The sequence below is a fragment of the Cydia fagiglandana genome, chromosome 8 (genome assembly GCF_963556715.1).
Source record: "Cydia fagiglandana chromosome 8, ilCydFagi1.1, whole genome shotgun sequence".
Classification (NCBI taxonomy): Eukaryota; Metazoa; Arthropoda; class Insecta; order Lepidoptera; family Tortricidae; genus Cydia; species Cydia fagiglandana.
The window spans coordinates 1,490,626-1,504,541 of NC_085939.1; the positions used below are offsets into that span (position 1 = coordinate 1,490,626).

The 13,916-nt window shown below is 36.3% G+C and overlaps 1 protein-coding gene across 1 annotated transcript in view; it reads right to left on the reverse strand.

Annotated features, from left to right (window-relative positions):
• The window catches only part of LOC134666433 (apoptosis inhibitor 5), a 352,764-nt gene that overhangs the window by 162,320 nt on the left and 176,528 nt on the right, over window positions 1–13,916 (reverse strand). The window lies entirely within an intron of this gene.

A 13,916-nucleotide genomic window follows, 5' to 3' on the forward strand; every position in this document is an offset into this window, starting at 1 on the left:
TAGGTTAATATTAACTTAATTAACACTAATTAATCATTAGGGTTGAAATTATTTATACCAATTCCGTTAACACCCCTCCGCTGCACCAAGAACGCTGGAAATATGTACGATGTCTGCTGATGATGGGCGGAGGGTGGTCATAGGAAAGTATTACACTGATAAAACAACGCAACCCAGCCACAGAATAAATAATAGTACTAGGTACAGAAGACTCACTCTCTAACAAAACACGTCTGTTACGATCAGGACTTGATCAGGACAGATATGTGGCCGCTAGGTGGCGACAGCGCCACGCGCGGCTTATGGCAGACCCCAAATTGGGGTCGAACGGATGTACTTTTAGCTACCTGTAGCAAAGCGACGAAATCGCGGAGTGAGACACGCCTGACCTAATGAGGTTGGCCGGTCGAAGTTTTTAGCAGATAGCGCCATCATAGCTTGCACTGTGAGTGTGAATCCCTAGAATTGTGTAAAATTTTTGTTTATTTAATACCCTGGATACCAGCCCTTTGAGCCAAATTTCATAGAAAAAAAGGGGCAAGCTATAATGGCGCCATCTATGCATCTTATGCTTTGACAGTTGCCAACCCCATTGTGTTTGGTTCTGTCAGAACAGTCTCGATGAGTATTAATTAGTTGCCTGATGAAAATACAGTCAGCGATACAAACCTGTGTCAAAATGATAAAATTTTAACCTTTTCGACGCCATGTCAAACACATAAGCTGTCACTCAGACGCCACGTCACCGAAGTGTCAAAACTGAAATTGATATATGTTGCTCTGTGGTCTGTGACCGATTAATCGGTCTTTGGCGTTGAACCTGCGGTGCGGATATATCGGTCATTGGCGTCCAAAAGGTTAAGCAAAATTTTTGTGGATTTTGTTCAGCTTCAGAGTATCTTTGAAGACTTTGAAGTATTGGATCCGGCAGGCGGCGTGGGCTGCAAGTATTTTAATTAGCATATCGGGTGGCGGCGGCGTTGTCTCTAATCCTGCGGGCCGCCCTTCGCAGGGTTGTCGCCGCATGCCAATATTACTTGTTCGAAAATGTGTTTAAACTTTTACGATGGTAGGTATGTAAGAATTCAAAGCAGTAGGTAGTAATGACCACAGTTCTTATACCGGGTGTGGCCTGTAATATGAGCAAAAAATTAAACTGTAGGCTGTACTCCTCATACTGACCAACATTTGTTCAGCGACTTATAAAAATAACTTGTCGTTTGATTTTTAATACACTTTAAAGTTTATTCTAAGACGCAATGTATTGCGAATTTTGTTATGTTTAAGGCGTGACAAGCAACGTCAATCACAATGATATGGCGTGGCGATGGCGTCCATTGAAGATAATATTTATTTTGTATGAAAAATAGGGAGTCTAAATACTTCATAATTTTTAAAAGTTGTTGAACAAAAGTGTCACCGTTTGAGGAGTACAATCTATGTTTTAATTATTTGCTCATGTTACAGGCCACACCCGGTATTTATGTAGGTGGGTGGAACTTTTATTTTGTTGTCAATCTGTCTAAATAGTTTGTTAAAAGTATTGTTATACATTAATACATTATGTACTATGTGTTACTAATATGGTAAGTCTAATGTCCCGTTATGAAAAGGACATTTGAATTATTCAATTGTGTTCCATAATTTCTCATTAATTTCATAGACTTCCAAGTTTACAGCAGACTTAGATGCATGCAGCTTAAAAAATTGACTAATTTTCGTGACACAATGAAATTATTATGCAGTTTTTTTCTGTAATTCAACCGTATAGTTAACAGAAATGTAATATACCTAGAGTCAGACCGTGAAAAGTCTGCAGCGGATTTGATAGCCCACGCAGTGCAAGTGTCATTTTAAACGTCAAACTTCTATGAAATTATGACATATAAATAACACTTACACTGCGTGCTATCAAATCCGCTGCAGACTTTTCTTGGTGGGACTCTATGTTCATTCACAATTTACATTTAGAGGTACAATAATGACAACGGCCAATTTATTTCCCTTTGAGACATTCAAACAAAAAGTAGGTAGGTACGGATATGACAGCTGTTACTCGCACAGGGATAACCCCAAACCCCGGCTCGTACCAATGAGTTTTTCGGAACTTATGTACGAAATATCATTTGATATTTACCAGTCGCTTTTCGGTGAAGGAAAACATCGTAAGGAAACCGGACTAATCCCAATAATGCCTAGTTTACCCTCTGGGTTGGAAGGTCAGATGGCAGTCGCTTTCGTAAAAACTAGTGCCTACGTCAAATCATGGGATTAGTTGTCAAGCGGATCCCAGGCTCTCATGAGCCGTGGCGAAATGCCGGGATAATGCGAGGAAGAAGATTCGCACAGGGATAGAGCAAAAATATAATAATGAATTTACCTCCGTCATTTATGTTACCGGAGCGAAGTCGTGCGTGCCAACCCTGCCCGGCCAGGGACACAATTTACATTTTCACAACTGGCGGCTAAGTACACTTAACTTGCAAGTCTACAAGCCTCCTGTAATTTGTTCTGAGACTTAAGGTCTCGTTAAAGACTCGGCTTAACGACTTTACTATAAGTTTTGTTTAACTTTGAGTTATCTTATAATAATTTGAGATTTTACTCAGGAAGTACTAGTTGTGTGTTTTAGTTACTTAATTGCACATTAAAAAAAAATGTCAACATTGTTTTAACCAAGCTTAGATTTGGGATGTATCATTTCATGCTGTTTCATTGAAAAGTAATTTAAGTTAAAGTTTTTATATCGAGTACAGGCAGCGAAGACAGAGCTAAAACTGTAGGAGGCACAATGCTTGTAAAAAGAGCTCAAGACTATTCAAAATGGTAACATTATATTATTTAAATGCGTGTGTCCAGTGTCTGACTGACCGAGCCGAAAGAAGAAAAGCTAGAAAGTTGATATTTGCACATTCGTTACATTTGTAGTGTGTACATCATGTCACCTGCAATAATATGTTACACTACACTACACAACGAAGGACGCAAAAATATCTTACACAATCTTATTTAAGACCCATTAGAACGTCACATGTTTTTGCAGCCTTAACTTATTTTTGAGGTATAAGTAATAAGCGATTTTGAAAATTAAAACCGTTACGCCTGTTGTAAATATTTAGTAGAAACAAAACGATACGTGTGTATATAGGTATTTACCCCGGACTAAGCCGACAATCTGCGCACCGCGCCGGCGGGCTACTAAGCCTGAAGACTTGCCCGTAAATACTTAAGCAAATTTGCAAGTTCGGAGTTGCCGACACTTCGCGCTCAAAGACTTAAACTTGCTGCTGTTTATCAAAATAAACAATATTATTATACATACCGGGTGTGACCTGTAACACGAGTTACACGAGCAAATAATTAAAACATAAATTGTACTCCTCAAACGGTGACACTTTTGTTCAACAACGTTTAAAAATTATGAAGTATTTAGACTCCCTATTTTTCATACAAAATAAATATTATCTTCAATGGACGCCATCGCCACGCTATATCATTGTGATTGACGTTGCTTGTCACGAATTTAAACATAACAAAATTCGCAATACATTGCGTTTTAGAATAAACTTATTACTTACAAGTTATTTTTAAAAGTCGCTAAACAAATTTTGGTCAAAATGAGGAGTACAGCCTACAGTTTAATTTTTTGTTCATATTACAGGTCCCGGTATAAGTATGGTTTACTTACAAAAGTTACAGAAGATTATAATGCTAAACCTGATATGTGTTCAATTTATAATTGACAAATAGTTACGTAACAAAAACACAAGGTCTTAATTCATTAATCATACATTCAGATTTGGCATGCTCAGCGACCACAGAACACCTGTGTCAGCGACGGAAGGATGGACGTAGGACGTTTTAGTGCCGTACCAATATTATAAGTATCAAACATTGAATTGAGTTCTCACAAAAGTTGCCAAGTGCCCTGAATCCAAATGTACCTATTTTAATACGACCCGATGTGTTTAAATTCTGGAAAGGGATCGCATCGGAAAACTGTTATGCATATTTTAAATTTAAATTTACTTACAAGTTAGGGTTGCCTCCTGTTTCTTATTTGGAAATAGGGATTCAAAAACTTATGAAGACTTTATGAAACAGTCTGTGGCCCGACTAACGAATAATTAATAGAGTCGGACTTAGCTAACTCTGCATGCCATTTTCAATAACAATGTGCAGAAATATCAAGTTTCTATGAAAATGTTACATTTTAAACGACACCTAGTTTAAACCGTCTCTAATGTTATATGACAGTTGTTACATGATAAATAGTAACTACCTATACACAAAATTATAATAAGTGTTTCTTATTTACTGTCGGTACATAAATCCATAAACGAGATTAAAGAATAATATTTAATAAAGATTATTTTTCTTCATTTTATAGAGGAATACATCAAAAGTTACTTACACTGCTAAAGCTGCGCACAACTAGTTTGTATTTATAGTAATAAAAATATCTCTTGGAATCTAGGGGGCACAATTTATTGTCAGTTAGGGAGTTCCTATATCTATCTATCTCAATTATCGATACACTAGTGATCGCTCCAAGTTTTGTTTGTAAAAAAATAATTTCATTGAAAGTGAACAATTTAAGTGTATAATTTTAATTTTCTTGTAAGTGTGTAACAATAAACAAAATTCCGATGTCTGTATATAGGAACCCTAGCGATAAACTGACGGCGCCGAATAAGGAGTTCGCGAATATATCTCTTTGCGAACTTTAAAGTGTTTTATGATATTCAACGGACGTGATATAGATATAGATAAATTTACGAATAACCACTCGATTGAAATGAAATTGTGAATTTGAACATGAATGCAAAGTGCCAGTTGCCCTGACGCCTTTACTTTTCGTAATGGCAAAACAGTTGAACTTACTTTTGTGTTTCAAGTATAACCTTTTGGCGCGGACGATCAATATTTCTACTTTACAATAATTACGAGTATTTACATTAAGTGTATACAGACATAGCAAATAATTTATGCTAACACATCATTAACATAGGTACTGAAAATATGTAACATCATTTTAATTAAACAGAATGAAAGAAGGAATATGATATTTATGTGTTAAAATAAGAATCAAAAGAAATAATAGAAGTGTAACGTAAAATTAATTAATAAATGTAAGGAACAAACAAAGCTTCAGCGATAGATATAAGAGGAAATGAGTTAACAAACAAAAGGAATTAATTCAACAATCTCATAAAAACAAATAAGCAGTAAATAAAACTTTTAATAATTAAAACTCAAATGAAAATAGGAGCCTCGGGAATAATGAGGGCCAATGTAAGCTGGCCTCTTTGCCGCCTGTTTATATTTGAACGGAGTGAAAGTCGAAGAATGGTTATATTTTTTGCATATCTTTTTCGCCGGTCGTTGTTACGCCGTTTTGCTAAAGAAAGGCTAAAGTATGCTTTATTTCTCAGTGACTTTACGCCTTTATAGAACAGTGGAATAGTATTTAGCTGATGTCCCGGTTTAGGCCCTTGGAGGGTAAAGAACTGACAACTGTCGTTAACTCGTCCTGACTGAGAATTAAGGAGTGTAAACAGGGAAAAGATCGTAAAAATAATCGCCGGCATTTTTTTTCTTAAGGAAAATGTAGTGCGAGCTACGTGAAATATGTGACGTTCTACGGCAAAAGGTACCTTATGGCGGCTGGTGATTACGTCGCATTCGCATAGCACCGCAATAATATTGGAGCGGCGTTAATAATAGCGTAAGCGCCAACCACCATAAAGGTGGGATCAGACGGTTAATTTTTTGTTCATTTTCTAGTTTCATTATTCATCTTTCACTCAAAGTGACACAAAATGAACCAAAAATGAAAAATGAATTCATTAGTGAAAGAATCCAACAATGTTGGATATTTTCATTCGGCATCTTTCACTCGCACTCCGAATGAACAAAAAATGAACAGTGTGAACACAGAAATGATCGTTCATTCGGATTTTACACATTTTTTTCGAATCCTGTGGGTATACTACCTACTATCTAGCTAGACAAATATAACGTAAAAGCAATATAAAATGGTGTTCAAGTGGAACGAACAAAGTAGGATATATGGTATTTCTAGTTACTCTGTATAAATAATATAAATATCCCAGAGTTCCAAAACAATCGCCAGTAGCAAGGTATCGCAGTACCATTTGGAGTTTTATTCGGCTAGGTATACTGTCTCTCATTAAAGTATTTTCTTTCGCTATTAACGGACGCTATTACTAATAATAGAAGTTCTAAAAAAATACTTTATTTCATCCGCAAATTATTTCAATACGATTTCTGATCTTCATCGGCTAGTCTCAGCAATGTATTCGAGGCTCCAAATAAATTTCTTGCGATCCAAGGTTGCAGCCAATACCGACGACGCTTTCTTTGCATATTGTTTGTTAAAATCTTTATTAAATGATCAGAAATTAAACTTGTACCAAGACGCACAATTTCATTCGACGCCATAGTGAAAGAAAAGAAAAAATGAATAATCTTTCCAGCAGCCGTGTGAACGTGAAATGAAAGGAAAATGAAACATTCACTCGAGTGAACATTCATCCGATTGAACCGTCTGATCCCACCTTAAGGTACCTTTACCCGTAAGACGTCACATATAATGTATGCAGTTCTTATATTGAACGTTTTAACCAGGAGCAAATGCCATGAAAAAATTCACACCGAAATTTTAAAAATATTTTTCAAGGGCAGACTTTAGCCAAAACCTTGAAAGGTTAAGTTGGCTTAATTGAAATACCGGACAAGTGTGAGGTGGACTCGCCTTGTCTCCAGTCCAAAGAATATCTCCAGTCATAGGCAGTATAGTAAGGGGGAGGCCTATGTTCAGCAGTGGACGTCTTATGGCTGAGATGATGACGATAGGCAGTATGGCGCCATTTATTTTAAAACAATCAAAAACTTATGAACCATCAAATTTTAGCGACTCTATGGCCCTTATTTTTTAATGTAAAATGTTACCAGCGTTTAAAAACTGATGATAAATACTTATTTTAAGGATTTAAGAGTATAATAGCGTAAGCGCCAACCGCCATAAGGTACCTTTACCCGTTACACACAGGCGGATTTTCCTTTTCTGGCCAAAACTAATGGATTGAATTAAAAGTTAGAAACGCCTTAGGAATCAAATAAAAACATATTTAAATTAAACTACAGCTTTATTTAAGGTCGATTCACTGTTTCTATATTTATTTTATTAGTTTTTTTTCTTACATGTCCAATAAATACTTTAGTTCTTTTGGATAATCATTTATTTTTGAATCCTTGTAATGTTTTCGTGAAATATCTGTTATGTAAGGATCAGATGATACAAGAAGGTTATTAAACACATCCTCTACATTTTGGATCCGACTAAATTTTCTCGAATAACTTTCTCTGTACATTTTTGTCTTTATTTCTCGATTCTTGAGCTTCTTCTGAAAGTAACCCCAAAGGCACTATACAAATTTTCATTAATTCATTGCCATGAAATAAAATTTTATGTACAGTTGTTGGTAGGGGGTACCATGGATAATGTTTGATAAAGACAACATCTGTCTTGCAGCAATAAATTTTAATTTTAATTGGAAATGTACTTGTAAGTGCCAAAAGGATTATAAGAAAGCGATATATAAATTGTATTGGAACTTGGTAAGCAACAACAACAAGTGCTAAATCTTCATCTGGTGTGAAAGGAATGTGAGATTGTCCAGAAGTGGCTTCTTGCTTTGTAATTATAGTTTCACATTCTTTAGCAGATTTCAGATCACCATCTCTTTTGAAGTTCATTTTAGCAGCAAACAAAAGTTCACTACTAGTTTTTTCCTTACGTAAGTCTTCGGTTTTTCTGCGTTTAGACCGATCACTACTCTCACAGAAATCTTTCGAAGGTCCTCCGCTTACTTGCTTTGAAACTTGTTTCTTAACCACGAAACAAATACCATTACTAAGCCAATTACATTATTTTCTATTGAAATAGGCATTGTTTCTTCTAACAGATGCCCACATTTGTTTGTAGTAGAATACGAACTTAGATAATAATTGTTTTGAGTCATTTGTTAGACCATCCTCAACACCTAAGAAACTTGCTACTTGGTTAAAAAGATTGTTGAGTTTTTCATTATTATCTTTCGAATTGCACGTTCTATAATATTCAAGCAATTGTTGACGACTTATAATGATATTCTCAGAAGATGAACCAAAAACAATGAAAAAATAAAAATAAAACTGTTTTCGTGATTTTTACTTCTAACTGATAATTGTCTAATAAAAAACAGATTAGCACGTATTAGCAACCTAAACTATCAAAATAGTTTAGCTAATATGTTTGTCTTTACTATATTATTCATTCAGTAGTCAGATTCTATTGAATATTGAACTTTATACACTAATATAAGTAACCGACAGGTAAAAATTCGATTTAAAATTAACTTTTTTTTTCCTGTGTATAAACAAACTGAAAAGTATGAACATTCACGTTAAATATATAGTTACATACCTCCAGCTTCACAATCCATTATATAAATCACACCAAACAACTTCAATGCAATAGAATATGTTATATAAATACACTTAGTTTTAACAAGTAATCAACCTTTGGTCAGAAGTCGATACTTCGTTAATGTGGGTAGTTATGAAAACGTTCGTTTAAATTGTTAAGAGGGTTGTCATTAAATCTTAGGAACGATACAGATACAAAAAATAAAGTCACGTGACTATTATCGTTGATTTCGTACATTGGACTTTTGGCCAGAAATTTAGGAAAATCCGCCTGTGTGCGTTAGGACGTCACATATACAGTCCGTTTTTTTAGCATTAGAAATAACTTCGCAGAAGTAAGCTTGTGGTTCCAAATCCGGCACTTTTAGCGGTAATAATTTGAAGTAAATTATATGTAGTGACCATGCTACGAGTACATTAGATAATTCAATAATTATTAACAAATAAAAAGAGCCTGATAAAAACTGCACGCTTGCTTCTGTGGAGTTATTTCTAATGCTAAAAAAAACGAACTATTCTCACTCAATAATCTCGTACCGTCCAAACCCAAGCAAGAAGTTAGCTGATCGGCTGAAGTTAGACAAGTCCATTCCACGTCTGCTTCGCTAACTGCCTCCAACAACTAATAAATTGCGGCAGATTGCGGGTATCTTAACAAAAACGCTTACAATTCCATTGTCTTTTAAACTTTTACCGCGCTGTTCGCTTCGGTCAGATACGGCAGTCCTAGATTTATTGTGTACAAATAGTTTGGGAAACCATGTTATTTTCTTAAAAATCTACTTCACTATCGGAATTTTGTCTTAAGTAAAATTATGTTTAAGTGTACCTGTGTTTATATGATAGAGTTCTCTAATTATTAATTTTTCGCGATCAAAGATAAAAATCTTTTGAACATTATTCATTTAGGAACAATATGGTGTAGGTATTAATGCATTCAAGTTATAATCCAATCCAATGTACCATTTAACTGGTATAGTCAAGGTATTAAATATCAACACAGACAATATACCACTATAACCAAAGTCAATATATCGCGCACCCAAACACATTCAAGCATAGACAATTTCATTGCTTGACATTGTAATAAAATTGTAGAGAGGAACGCATATCTTCTGTATACATACAATAATAATAATATGTGATGTAGCGCCGCAAAAATATTGGAGCGGCGTTAATAATAGCGTAAGCGCCACCCGCCATAAGGAACCTTTACCCGTGGGACGTCACATATCAATTTGGTATGAATCAATAAAAACAATGTACGTGAAACAATTGCCTAAAATTATATCTACAAGAAAACAAACGTTGTTTCAATATCCCTTGATTCATCTTAAGAAACGGCAATGTGGACGCATCATATCCGCCGACACGACCTGTAGGCAATTTTCAATCTCTTTCCCATTTGTGACAGTAATAAAGCGGCCGGGAAAAGTCAACAATCAATTTTGTATTTCAATTTATTCCCAACCATCCTAGTTCGTGCGATGATAAGAAAAAGAAAAACGCGTTCATTGAAAACGGAAATTATTGCAAGAAGCCATCAGTGGTGTGCTCCGGTTCGCTGTTTTCTTTTATTTTCCGTTTTTTCGTCGAACGATTTCACAGTTTTGATTTATGGGCCGTCGGATGGAGCTGTTTCGACTGCTGGCATTATGTTCAAACCTCATAACTTTCGCAGCACTATTTCGAAATATGAGCTTTAAGTTGTCGAGTGCAAGGATGCTTTTCGATTTATGTAAACATTAAAGATACGAGGTTGTAGAAATAGTGTGTCCATTTTTCACGCACCTCATTGTGTCGTTCACGCTCGAGGGACTAGACTGTAAAGGTTTGTTCGCGCGTTACGCCTTTATTTGTAATCGCTTCATTTGACTATTCTGCTCTTTGACACCAATATACAATGACAACAAGCTTTTTCTTTTTAGTTTAACATGCTTAATCATTATATACACCTCTATACCAGCCCACCAGTGGGCATATTTTTTGTTGTCTATATCTAATAGAAACATGAGCCTAAGAAACCCAGGGAGCCAAGCCAAGAGGGCAATTGTACATTTACAAACGAAAGCGAAAATAAAAAAAGTATATCGGGATGACAGATGATGCGAAAAGTCACGTGACTATTTCCATAAATTATTTTTTATATTGGCGTTTTCTATCAACGATTCTCACCTTGGCGAGGACCCCAGTCTTTCAGTACTTGCACTGCTTTTACTTAACCCACTAACTTTCCAAATAGCTTGCCTGGTCTGACAGGGAATTGTTTTGTAATTTTTTTCTTAAACTCTTTTTTTTTTTAATCATTCCTTATATACTCGTATTTACCAGGTTTCAGGTCAAAGGGTCGGAAACGCACATGTCCCACTTCTAAAGTTGCTGCAGGCGTCTATAGGCTACAGTAACTTCCCATCGCGGCGGGCGGACCATTATATTCTTGTTTGCCACCGACGGGGAATTAAAAAAAACTGGTCAAGTGCGAGTCGGACTCGCGTTTCAAGGGTTCCGTACGTCACACAATTTGAAAAAAAAATTTTTGTACGTGTAACGTGACGTGAGTGAAACGCCTTGAAAAACCCGAATGAGTCAATCAAGTTTTCAACACATGTAACATGAAGTTTTCTGGCGTGGTGGCTTATATCTCTGCAAATATGCAAAGTAGCTTCTAGATAGGAAATTAAATGCCGAACAATAGTACAAGTGTCTAAATGCGAAGACTGAAGACCGAGCTCCGCATAGGGCTGAAACTCGGAGCGTCCAATGGGTCGCGCTTCCTACAACTTCCGCAAGTGTTTTAAAAGCGAAGGCCGAAGAGAGATAATACCTACAGGGTGGCCAAAAAATAAGTACATTCCCGTAACCAGGGAGGTATTGGGATTATACCTACCTACTGAGCAACATTTACTATGGGACCCGAAATCGCGAAAAGAAATATATCCTCCCATAGAAAACGGACCAGTCAAAACATATGAAACAGCCAAATTTTTCTTTGCGATTTCGGGGTTGCACGTCGGCAACGGAAATACACTTAGTTTATTTTTTGGCCACCATGTATAGTGCTTTTTAAAACACGTGACAATACCTAGTAACCTAATCAATCAGTACAACTTATACAAGTAACATTGCGGCTGTGTGCCAGATACAGCTTAGTCGCATTTTTTATCTTAAGTCCGACTCACGCTTGAAGCTAAAGCCACGTCTCTTCGGGACGCTTCGGGTCTTCGGCCTTATACGGATTTCGGCCTAGGGCCTTCGCAATAGCTGTCTAGAACTCTAATACATCACGTTTCACTTAAACCATTGCGGCTGTGTCCCTAAAAAACCTAAACCGCATTTTTGTTCTTAAATCCGACTCACGCTTGACTCTAGATTTCTAATAGGTTTTCCTGTCATCTTTAGGAAAAGGACTATTTTGTGTATTTTTTTCAGAGTTTTAGACTTAGTAGTTTCGGAGATAGAGGGGGGGAATGGTCATTTTTTGTCTATTTTCTTGAATAACTTCTAGAATTTTTATCGTAAATTTATAAAAAAAATATATTTGAGATTGTCACAATGAGCTCTTTCGTTTGATATGTAACACGACATAGTTTGCAAAACTTTGATTTTTAATTTTATGGTTTACCCCCCAAAAGTAGCCCCTATGTTTAAAATTCATTTGTTAACGTTACATATCCGTCTTTGGGTCACGGACTTACATATGTGTACCAAATTTCAACTAAATTGGTCCAGTAGTTTCGGAGCAAATTGGCTGTGACAGACGGACGGACAGACAGACGCACGAGTGATCCTATAAGGGTTCCGTTTTTTCCTTTTGAGGTACGGAACCCTAAAAAAAGGTTTACTAGCAAGTACACATTCAGTGCTCCGTCCACTAAATGAGCTCCAATGACGAACAGACTCGGATGCAAATTCGTTGTTTACACTGCAGTGTTGTTTCTTAATCTAGCTAAGCCGGATTGCGGTGATAACGAGCAGTTATGTTTGCGGCCGAAATTAAAGATGGCGCCGATAACAATCCTATCAGGTTACGCTCGGCCGACAATGAGGCAGGCGAAGCTGGGAAATTGGGATGATTTTTCTCCTCTTTGCACGTCCATGTACGAGTATCGTGTAGTGTCGGCAAAACAAGGTGTCAAAGGAAATAAAAAGAACATTGTTTTGACGGTGTGCGGTGATATCCATTGTTAAGCAAGGGAAGGGTAATTAAACTCATTAAGTAGAAGTAGGACAAGACGAAAAATTAGTGTAGAATACTAAGGAAAAAAATTGTAGCAACTACTACCTACTTGTTAAAACTACATGTAGGTACTATACCATTTTGCCAAAGTGAATTGGTAGAGTCAGACCGATAAAAGTCTGCAGTGATTTTGATAGCCCACGCAGTGTCATTTTAAACGTTAAACTTCTATGAAATTATGACGTATAAATAACACCTGCACTGCGTGGGCTATCAAAATCGCTGCAGACTTTTCTTGATGTAACTCTAGTAGGTTAATTTTTTTTCTCAGTTGATCCTGGTGGTAATCCGTAGTAGGCAAGCTGCGAACATAGAAAATTTCGATCTTTCTTTTTCTCTTTTTTGTTGTGTAATCTTATTGCAAAACTCATGCATTTATCCTTTCAAACGATCTTTATGCTGCATAATAAGTACTTATCTCATTTTCTTTGGTATGTATGTAGTAATGCAAAAAAGGAATATGAATGCTAAAATAGGTAAAAAGAATACCTGGGTGGATTCGCATTTTTTATTCGAATCCTAAAAGTAACAAGACTAAAAACATTTAAGCAAAGATTTTTTTTTTTGTGTTTTTCTACTAAGAACAATTTTATTTTACCGAGTTAGAAAGTGCTTAAAATTCCGTGCAACAATAAGCCTACAAAATTTTGTGAAGATAAGTTTATTGCAGAAATAAATACGAAACCACCGATAGGTATAAGTACCATACACCGTAGGTAAGCCCTACATAAAAGAGAGGTGTTTTTGCCGACGCTCCCGCCGGCAGCGGCGCTCACTTCTCAGGTGCTATCATTGAGTGCTACAATGCGGTGGCCGCGACATCTTTATGCTCGATATGAGATCGCTTTGCCATCATTTTCCCTTCCCCCGATGGAGGACCTTTTCAAATTTCCGCTCACCTCCACCCGTGATAACATTTTTGCTTTTCATTGTGTTTATTGTACACTTTGAGGAAATTAGCACCCCTTGACCTGAGAACGCGGTCATTGTTGTATTTTTTTAATAGCAGTAGGTATACTTTTTCTTTTTGAATTTTATCCTTCTAATATTGTAGGTTCTTACATGTTATAATTTGTTCGAGTTATAAATGTATTAATAAGTTAATTAATTAGCATGTTGCTTGTTGTACGAGTGGATATACCTATAGTAGAAAAAAAAATCAGAAACACGGGATGAATCATGAAAT